The sequence below is a fragment of the Micropterus dolomieu genome, linkage group LG12 (assembly GCF_021292245.1).
Source record: "Micropterus dolomieu isolate WLL.071019.BEF.003 ecotype Adirondacks linkage group LG12, ASM2129224v1, whole genome shotgun sequence".
NCBI classification, from domain to species: domain Eukaryota; kingdom Metazoa; phylum Chordata; class Actinopteri; order Centrarchiformes; family Centrarchidae; genus Micropterus; species Micropterus dolomieu.
Window position 1 is genome coordinate 7,143,104 of NC_060161.1, and position 10,240 is coordinate 7,153,343.

Below are 10,240 nucleotides of genomic sequence, written 5' to 3' on the forward strand. Positions count from 1 at the left end.
CACACCATTACACCACCACCACCAGCCTGCACAGTGGTAACAAGGCATGATGGATCCATGTTCTCATTCTGTTTACGCCAAATTCTGACTCTACCATCTGAATGTCTCAACAGAAATCGAGACTCATCAGACCAGGCAACATTTTTCCAGTCTTCAACTGTCCAATTTTGGTGAGCTCTTGCAAATTGTAGCCTCTTTTTCCTATTTGTAGTGGAGATGAGTGGTACCCGGTGGGGTCTTCTGCTGCTGCCCGTCTGGCACCAACAAACATGCCACGCTCAAAATTGCTTAAATCACCTTTCTTTCCCATTCTGACATTCAGTTTGGAGTTCAGGAGATTGTCTTGACCAGGACCACACCCCTAAATGCATTGAAGCAACTGCCATGTGATTGGTTGATTAGATAATTGCATTAATGAGAAATTGAACAGGTGTTCCTAATAATCCTTTAGGTGAGGGTATGTATTATATTGCATTTATTAACATTTACAACTGCACATCTGGATGATGGTCAGAACCCTTTATCGTCTTACTAACATTTAGAATAGCAGATGATTTAACAGTATAATAAAACATGATACCTTTCTACCTCCCACAGACCTGATCCAGGCACACTGGTGGGAAGTAGCAGCACGTAATGCTGTCTGCCCAGTGTCCTTTTGTAATTCTACCATTCAGGGTGCCAAAGCTGTACATTTTTAAATTCTACACATAGGCCCTTTAACCTCAACTGATTGAACAGTGACCCTTTAAAATGAAACAATGTTGACTTGTGACCCCTTATAATAGTCATAATATATAATGCCAAATGCATTACCTGTGAGCATTTCAACTTCATATATGTTCTTTATTTAAAGTGTTTGTGTTTGATATATTTTAAGAAGGCCTGAAAAGCTAAAAGTATTCACTGTTTCACAAAAAAAGAATTGTAATAAAATAAATACATAAGTTTAAATTGAATTTGATGGGTTTTCACTAAAGCTGCTTCCTGAAAGAGGGCGCCTTTTTTAACCTACGTAACATTGCTAAGTCAGGCATATCCTGTCTCAAAATGATGCAGAAAAACTGGTCCATGCATTTATTACTTCTAGGCTGGATTACTGCAATTCTTAATTATCAGGCTCTCCAAATAAGTTACTTAAGACTTTCCAGCTAATCCATAATGCTGCATAGTGTCAGGAAGGCTGAGTGCAGAGGCAGGTTACACAATGAAAAAATAAAAACCTTGGATTAACTTAAAAATATTGAAGTATTTGACATTGACTCAATGAATTTTTTTACTCCATGCAGCCATTTTTGAAGGTTGGAGCAATCTAATTATTTTAGGTTTGAGCAAATGAAATTTATAGTAAATCAAATTTTAAAAAAAAGCTTTAAATACATTTTGATCAATGACTACTCACAACACTTTAGAACACATTCATATTTATTGATGTAAATAAATAAATTAAGTCTCCTTCAGCTGAACACTAGAAACAAGACTTACATCAAAAGGCAAATCATGGAGCTGTGAATAGTAGCACGACTCCTAACACATCATGCAGTACCCATGGCGAATTTACCGGTATACATTTTCTAATTCAGGTGTGAGCCTTACTATCAGCTAAACACATGGTAAATTTGCTGCCCTAGTGGTTGATATTTTCACCCTGCTGCACACACTGCCCCACCCTAATCTGTGTCTATGGCAAAAAAAGTTACTCTGACATTACAGATTGTGGTGGGACAGTGTGCGCTACAGGGTGAAAATATAATAATAACCATTAGTTACAGTATATGGACCGTGTGTTTAGTAATCTTTAAATAAAACTCATTTGAACGTCGTGGCTTACACAAAAATACTTTAATACTAATACTAATAATACTTTAACTTAATTTAAATTGTCACTTGATGACATCACATTTGTAATAACATTTCCTGACAGAACACATTTTACCTTTATAATTATAGTTCTCCAAATTATTTTCCTCAAGGATTTTAAGATGACTTCAGTTCTCAAGATAGAAATCTTCTGGCCCTCTCCCTTGGTCTGAAAATCTAACCTGTCTACAGTACAAATCTGTGCTGCAATCATTATCTCCAGTTGTCCAGAACACTCGGCCTACTTCCGCCAAACTTGGGCCACCACATTTGTAAATATTGCAGTGAAAATGTAGCCATGTAAATAAAGCCTATTATAAAATGATCTTGGCTGTAGAAACACCATAAAATTTAACCACAAATGAGAAATAAAATCAAGCAAGTCTGCACAAATCAACTCCTATTCTGTGCTTTTCAGCTGGGTGCTCAGTTTATTGATTTTTTGGGGTCATCCTTTTTCCATCAAGCTCCAACAGGACCTTTGTACAAATTCAAAGGTGAATTGCAGCCTTTTTGGATATATTTTAGGTATATGAGCCAAAGAACAAGGCAAAAGCAAGCAACTCGTTCAGGACTTCTGTTCCTTCAATGACAATCTTAAAAAATGTCTTTTGGTTTCCCAGTGATAAAGATCACCATGCTTGCCTGCTCCAGTTTTTCAGCGCCTTAGGCTCAGTGTATGAATGTGTATGACTGGTGAATGCAGATGTAGTGTAAAAGTGCTTTGAGTGGTCGAAAAGACTAGAAAGGTGCTATACAAGTACAGAGCATTTACATTTAGTCTTGTTTCTCCTTCTGTCACTTCCTGCAGGTGTTTCTGGTTCCAGAGCTGGGTCTGGATCTGTGGTTGCAGGCTTACTGCTGCCCCCCATGTTCCCATTATCATTGAATTGAAATAATACAGCCTCTGTGCTTGACTCTAACCCCATACTCCTTCAGAATATCTCATTAACACTCAACACTGAAACAGTCAATTCATCCAATTCAAAGTAATTCAATCAGAGAAAGCTAAGAAGAGAAAAAGAGATACACAGCAAGAGGCTGATGGACATTGCCGAGAGCCTTGTGAAATAAAGGCTGCAGGACAGACGCTGAGCTGGCCTTCTTTCTGTGAACACAGTTGACTACTACTACTACTCAATAATATTGCTATGTCTTGTGTTGTCACACTTGATTGATGTTTGCCTGTTTGCAAAGTTGTTGAGTTGCTAGTTTTTGGTCATAAATAATGTAATTATAACAAATGCGTGTGTGCAGCGTTCCTTATTTATGACAGCGGTGAATTACGCTCTCAAACATTATGAAACAATTCTTACATAATGTTGCTTTATTGCTGTAGTTGCTCACTTGTGCTTGTCTGTTTCCAGACCCCAGGTTGAGGACCTCTGGCTACACCACGTACTGGCCTGATGTCCTGACAGGAGGATGTTGAAAAGTGTGTGAATTCATCTTAAATTGAATGGAGTTTTGAGTCACTCATCGGCAGTAAGCAGACAACCCACTGTTAAGGCCCTTCATAGTTAAGCTGCCATGTTATAAACAGCAGACAACAATCTGGAATAAAAGCCAAAACAGAATGACAACAAAAAATGACATACACACACAGATGCACACACACTCAGTGTTTTCAAGTTGCCATGCTGTGATGACAGGTGGCAACATTGTGTTTCATAAAGATGGGCTCCAGTGAATCTTATCGCAAGCTGTCATGCTCTGCAATAGACGAGCAGTGAAGCGTGATGAAGGATAACTGTGAAAGATGAGAGTGATGCTACTGTGCTGAAAGAGATTCCATCTGTTTATGTAGCTTACAGTGTCTGGCCTCCTTGTGCCTGGCATCAGGATTGACAATGGATGGGAATGTGAAATATAAACCTTATTATTCTATATATGCAATGTGTCATAGTGTTTTACTGTGCAAGTTGAATCATGGGGTTTTGATAATTGTTAACTAGTTTAGTTACTTGTCTGTTTCCTGTATTTATTTTTAAAACAACACTAAACTGGTTTTAGTTTTACAGTTTCAGCTTGCTTCTAGTAACTATTGAAGTGTAGTATCTCCTCTCTTGGTGCAAATGATTATTAACTTTAGACAAGCATTTCATTTAGTCCATAAAAAACCACCAAGGTGGGTTAAAAATCAGGGGGCCCCAGCAAAATCTTGGGCAGAGGAACCCCGACCGATCAGAGAGAGGGGGTCCCACCAGTAGGCCAGATCCGGGGCCACAGACAGAGGAACGGAAAAGAAAAGATATAAATTCAGGTATGTGTAGGTATGATGCAAATATGCACCAACAGGCATTGGGGGAATCCATGTGCTATCCTGCAAGGAAGAGGTATGATGCGAATTCGCGACAATCGGCGTCAAGGGGTTAATACCTGGCGGGGGGAAGGGAGGGTCATGGGCGCCAACACATGCCGCCATGCAGGAGGGAGCGCCTCCCTGCGTGGCGGGCATGTGCAAGTCAATCTGACGGCAAGGCGCGGCCACTGGGGGAGGCGAGCCAGTACTCGCTCCACCAGGGCCCTCTGCCGTCTGGGGGGGGGACCACATCATGAGAGACCCTCACACACAGTCAGAGGGGTCTGTTGGGTGTCCTCCCTTGTGTGGCGGGAAGAACCACACGAGGTAGCGTAGTCGCCCTCGTGGGTCCCCTGCCGTACCGCATCCCCACGGCCAGCTGCAGCCAGTCCATGCTGCGTCTGTGATGCCGTGGTTGGGGGAACGTGCATAATGTCAACAGCATCACACATTGCCCGGCAGATTTCTTCATCAGAAAAATATCTGTACCAGGTGTGTATATGTTCTGTCCACACGAAGCGAATGTCTGCTATCGTGGGCTCATACAGTTTCTGTGGGGAGGGGTGTGTTAAGGGACCTCTGATCGTGAACAGAGTGTACTGCTTGTTCCTTTGAGCTTCAAGCTGCAGATTAGCTATCATGCTGCACCATGTTCTGGTTAAAATCATTAACGTTAGTTGCACATTGATTTTATTGATCATTTGAATATTTTGTTCCTTCAACATTACGTTATCAATTAACCACTAGATAATAGATTATTGACATTGTTAATCGATTCATAATCATCCAAGTTCGCATCGCGATGCATCTAAAAATCAATAATTTTCCACACCTCTAGTGTGAACAGCCCAAGTGATTTTTCCAAGTTCGCATTTGGGCCACTTTCATTTGTGGTCCAAATCCGGATCTTTTGAAATGAAACTTCAGTCTAAACAGTCAGATCGGAATTGATGCAACTTTGACATCACTCTATAGCAGCTGTTGTCACAGTTCTGCTGTAGACGAAATCGAGGTGCACGAAAAAACTCCACAAAATGCCATAATTGAACATGTTGCTCTCCCTCTACTCTACCCTGCTATCATCTGCTCACAAATTTGAGAGCTCTCTTCAGAGTTACAATCCCCCACTGTGTTGTGGGTCATTTTCAGGTTGTGGACAGTTTACACTGGAGTATGATATGGGCCACATTTACACTAAAATGTGAACTGTCAAACAAGTCAGTCATCCTCTCACAGGTCCTTGGGAGGGCACGAAAGTCAGGTAGGTATTTTTTGTTTTTTTGGGGGGGGTGGGGGGGGATATTCACACACACACTTACACTTCTGTTTCTTACACGCACACACAACAGCTCGCACCACCTCTTTCTGTTTCACTCTCGCTGTATCATAAAGGGACAGACTCATTCAAGCTGTTGGTCAGCAGTATGAAAAACACAGCTCGCGTTTTGAACTTCTTCAGCCCAGATTTCATGTTAACAACTTCTGGATGATCTGTGCCAGATGTAAAAAATTTTAGCAGAAAAGATGAAAGGCTCAGGGTGACTTCTCAGCGAAAGGACAAGGCACTACAGACAAAAGAGCAGGTTAACCAGTTTTAACAGTCATGCAAAAGCAATAACAAAATTAGCATTTCATCACCTTAAAACACAGCCAAAGTTAGGAAACTTGTGACAACACACAATTTGGAAAAATGTATTTATGCTTTTATCTCTATCAAAATTGACTAGTGCAATGGAATTCTGACAGGACCCCCTAAAAATACCATCAGGAACCTGCATGTCATTCAAAATGAGTGAGTTCTGACCAAAACCAGAAGACACACCAGTTCTTAAATCTCTCAACATTAGTTGCCAGTAGCCACAGATTTGATTTTAAGGGAACAATTAGTAAGATTTTTTTATTATTTATTTATTTATTTGTTCAGGAAAGGCATGTGTACAAAACATACAGCATAATTTGTCATCTTTACAATACAAAATCCTTTCCCCAGTTTTTACTAATGTATTGGAGATGTGCCTATGCACAAAAAAAGAAATTGCATCCAGCAGGTCTTGTGGGCTTTAACTCTATCCATTAGGGAATGAGATAAAAGAGAAAAAGAAGAAAGGAAGAGAGAAAAATAATAATAATGAAATTATGTCCTTTTTGTAATTTTCCCAGAGTACTTCTGCTTAAAGCCCACCTTTAGCTTCACCTATCTCACATAAAACCATCTCGCAACTATATACAGTAGAACTTAGGGAGCTTACATTTAAATTGTCCACATGAAAGAGAGTGATGTAGCACTAAGTGTCATACAAAGTCTGTTCGCGTTGGGGTTATAAATTCAATCCATTTATTCCAAATTTGGTAGAACATGTCCCTTTGAATAGTAGAGAATAAGTCAACTTTTACATTTTAAATATTTCAAAAACTATTCCATACCAATCATCTAATCTAGGTGGTACTGGACTCAGCCACCTTCTAGTGATGTTTTACTTGCTGCCAAAAGGGCCTTTAGCAACTTTGTATCCTTCCTCTGTTTTTCCTGCCACCGTGCTGCCTTTATCAGCTCTATTTTGCCTAATCAGTTCACCTAAGGGTTTACTAAATAAGGCAAAGAGTAGGGGGGATATTGGGCAGCCCTGTCTGGTACCCCTCTCCAGAATAAAGGCATCCGAAAGGTTGAGGTTGAGTATATAACCCCCGATAAAACGTTTCAAAGCTCTCCTGAATTTTCCCTATTCTATGTTCGACCTCCTTTGTTTTAGGGTTCTTAATTTTATAAATTGTATTGTCAATTTGTTGTTTGCGTAATTTAAATAAAAATTTTTTGCAGACTTGCCTCCTACTTACGTCAGAAAATAAATTTCTTCTGCGTTTCTAGTGTGTATATATATCATCAATTTCACTCTGCAATTTTCTAACTTCTTGTTCAAATTAGGATTTATCCCCGTACTATCCGCCTGTTGCAGCTGTTTTAATTTTCGCTGGAGATTCACTAATTTCTGCCCTTTAAGTTTTTTAAATGATGCTGTTAATGAAATAATTTTCCCTCTCACTACGTCCCATGGCATCACTGATGATACTTATCCCGAATCATTTAGGTCTAGGTAGTCCTTGATGTCTTCCTTTAGACTCTCCACTATTTTCGTATCGTTTAGTATATTAGAGTTTAGTTTCCATTGGGTCCTTCTCACCTTCCTTTCTAATGACAGAAATAGAAATCGGACTATGGTCCGACAGGTCAGTTGTCCCAATATTACAATCCTTTATCTTAAACCTATCTGTGCTAAACATAAAAAATAGTCCATCCTTGAATAGTCTGAGTGTGGGAAAGAAAAATATGTGTAGTCTCTACTGGTAGGATACAGCTCCCACCACACATCTATGATGCCCAACTCTCCCATTAACGACTTCATAACGACCTGGTCATAGCTTTATTCTGGATAGTCTGCTGCGACGAGTCTAACAGGTTCAACCTAATATTAAAGTCGCCTCCACAAATTACTACTCCTTGGGAATTGACCATTAAATCAAAAATGTGTCTTTAGAATAACCATTCGCTCCCTGGTGCAGCGTAGACATTTAATAATGTTAGTTCATTACCCTCTATCTTCCCTGAAATCTTCATAAATCTTCTTCTATCATCTGTAATTTCTGATATATGTTCATAATTCAGTGTGTTTGATATAAGCAACTCCTCTTTTGTGGCTCGATTTATATGACGAAAAGAATACATGCCTAAAACCCAACCTGTTTAGTTTTGCATGCTCAGATTGACTCGTGTGTTTCTTGAGGGAAGGCTATTTGTGCTTTCTCTTTTTTTAATCTCGACAGAATTTTACTTCTCTTAATTGGATTTAGAACCCCATTAACATTGAAAGAAATCACTTTTACTGGTCCACGTTGCATTTAGTTCCGACTAGAGTAAAACAGTCACTCTTCCCTTCCAGACAAATAGTAAGCATTTCCTTTACAACAAATAAACACAACAAACCAACAGAACTAGAATAACAAATTACTTGAACATTGAACCATTTAACTCTTGTCAACACTTCCAATAGTGTGGACATCTCACTAACCTGTCTCCACTCTGAGGGATAACCCCTATTTCCTAAATGGATTGGAGGGCCCTCCTCTTTAACACTGCCTATGAAAAACACCCCTATAACACCCCTTCTATAAATAGACCGCGTCGTTCGTAAAATTCAGCTCGTTTATTATCTTTTAAGCCGATCTGTACCTCAATTGCCATGTCTGCTTTCAGACAAACCTCTTTGTTCTAAGTCAGTTTGTATTTCCAGACTGTTCTCGTCTGAAAGCTTGCAGCTTCTCTTTGAAACCTGTTGTTCCGCTGGCACGAGTTGTGTACCGACCCCGCACTGGCTGCTATGACCACCTCCAAATCCTCTCCAAAAGGGATTCTGATTGTGGGATTACTTTGACCGGCAATCCCTGGTCCGCCAGGGGTGACGTCGCCTCCTCCACTGTATCATAAGTCTTTGTCCCATCCTCATTAAATACTCTCAGCCGAGCTGGATACAGTGTCTGGAATTTGATGTTGTTTTCCTTAAGGACCTTTCATGCCTCTGCATATTCCCTCCGTCTGGCCAAAATCCCCGGTGCATAGTCATGATTGAGATTGATTTCACAGTTATTCCAATTGAAGGCTTTTTTTTGCCAATTTAAGTACTTCATCCTAAAACTTTGAAATGTTACTAGAATTGACCTGGGCTGGGTGCCAGCCGGAGGCCGCGGCATTTCAGTCAATGTCTCCTCCACGTTTTGCTGCCTCTCTTCGTTCCCTGCTATCCTCGCTTCCGCCGTGTCCAGCCTCGAATTAGTCTTTGCAATTTCCTCCTTATTGTCTTCCAATTGCTTTTTGTTATCTTTTCGAAAATCCTGTATCTCTCTGAGGATTAGTGTCAGGTTCGCTGGGTCTTCATCGCCCTCCATTCCGTTGCTGCCCTGGTTAGCCGCGGGGGAGCTAGCATCCTTGTGTTGTTGTGCCTCGTTAGTTTTATCAGTATTCAGAACCGACTTTTTTACCCATATGTTAAGACGTCATCCTGGCCTTCCAAAATATACAAATCATAGAGCAATGCTTGAGTTAATTTACCTTCAGGGGCATATTCCTTTCACTTTTGTCGAGAGACCTTTCCCTACGCTGCCAACCTTCAGGTGACCCGGAAGTTTCCCCAATTAGTAAGAATTTAAACTATTCTCCACCGTCAAATACTCATACTCCAAAATAAATGGGTTAACTCAGTCAGCTGTTCAGCAGCCTCCCAGTGAGCACTGCTGGACCAGGACAGAACACATTTTCTGAGACCATCAGAGGTCAGTTTAGAGGTCAGGGAATACAGTACAGCGGCTCTGACCGGGACTCTGACTTCAGTGACAACGAAGACACAGCGGGTTCAAGCGGGGACAACAGAGGAGCGAGAGGGAGGTTGGGCATCAGAGAGGCAGCAAGCGTGCGTGTAGAGCCAGAATAATGGTGAACTAGGGGTTTATTTCAAGGATTTTCAAGGATATGCTTTGCAAAGCAAGTTACATTAAGGTTTCTGAATTTACAAAATATTCAGAATAAAACTGACAAGAAAAGATGTTTAGCCCATTTGCTGGTCAAATACAGCTATACTTATTCAGACTCCAAACCTGCCTGCTTCCTTCTGGCCCTGCAGCTATGATGAAACAGTGATGAAAAACAAGACTACATAATGAAGCACTTGAAACACAAAGCTCTGTATGTCAGTGCTTGGAGGACACTTTAGACATCATTTCGGAACCTGTTGTTCCATACTGCAGTGTCTTTGAAGTGTATGTGGAGGACACTCTGAGGCAGACAGCAGCCCCCTATATGTTTAGTAACCAATAATAATCTAATACCCATTATCCTTCCACTGTTTTCTACAAGGAGACATAATTTCACTGAAGATGTGGCCAACAAGTTGACATCCTTATTATGTGAGACGTGGGAGGCTTGTTATTTGACAATGAATCATACTCATATAAGAACCTCCACAATGTGTAGTGTTGCAGGTAAAACAAATATGTTGCTGTTTGAAAAATAAAAGGAACATATTTAACAAG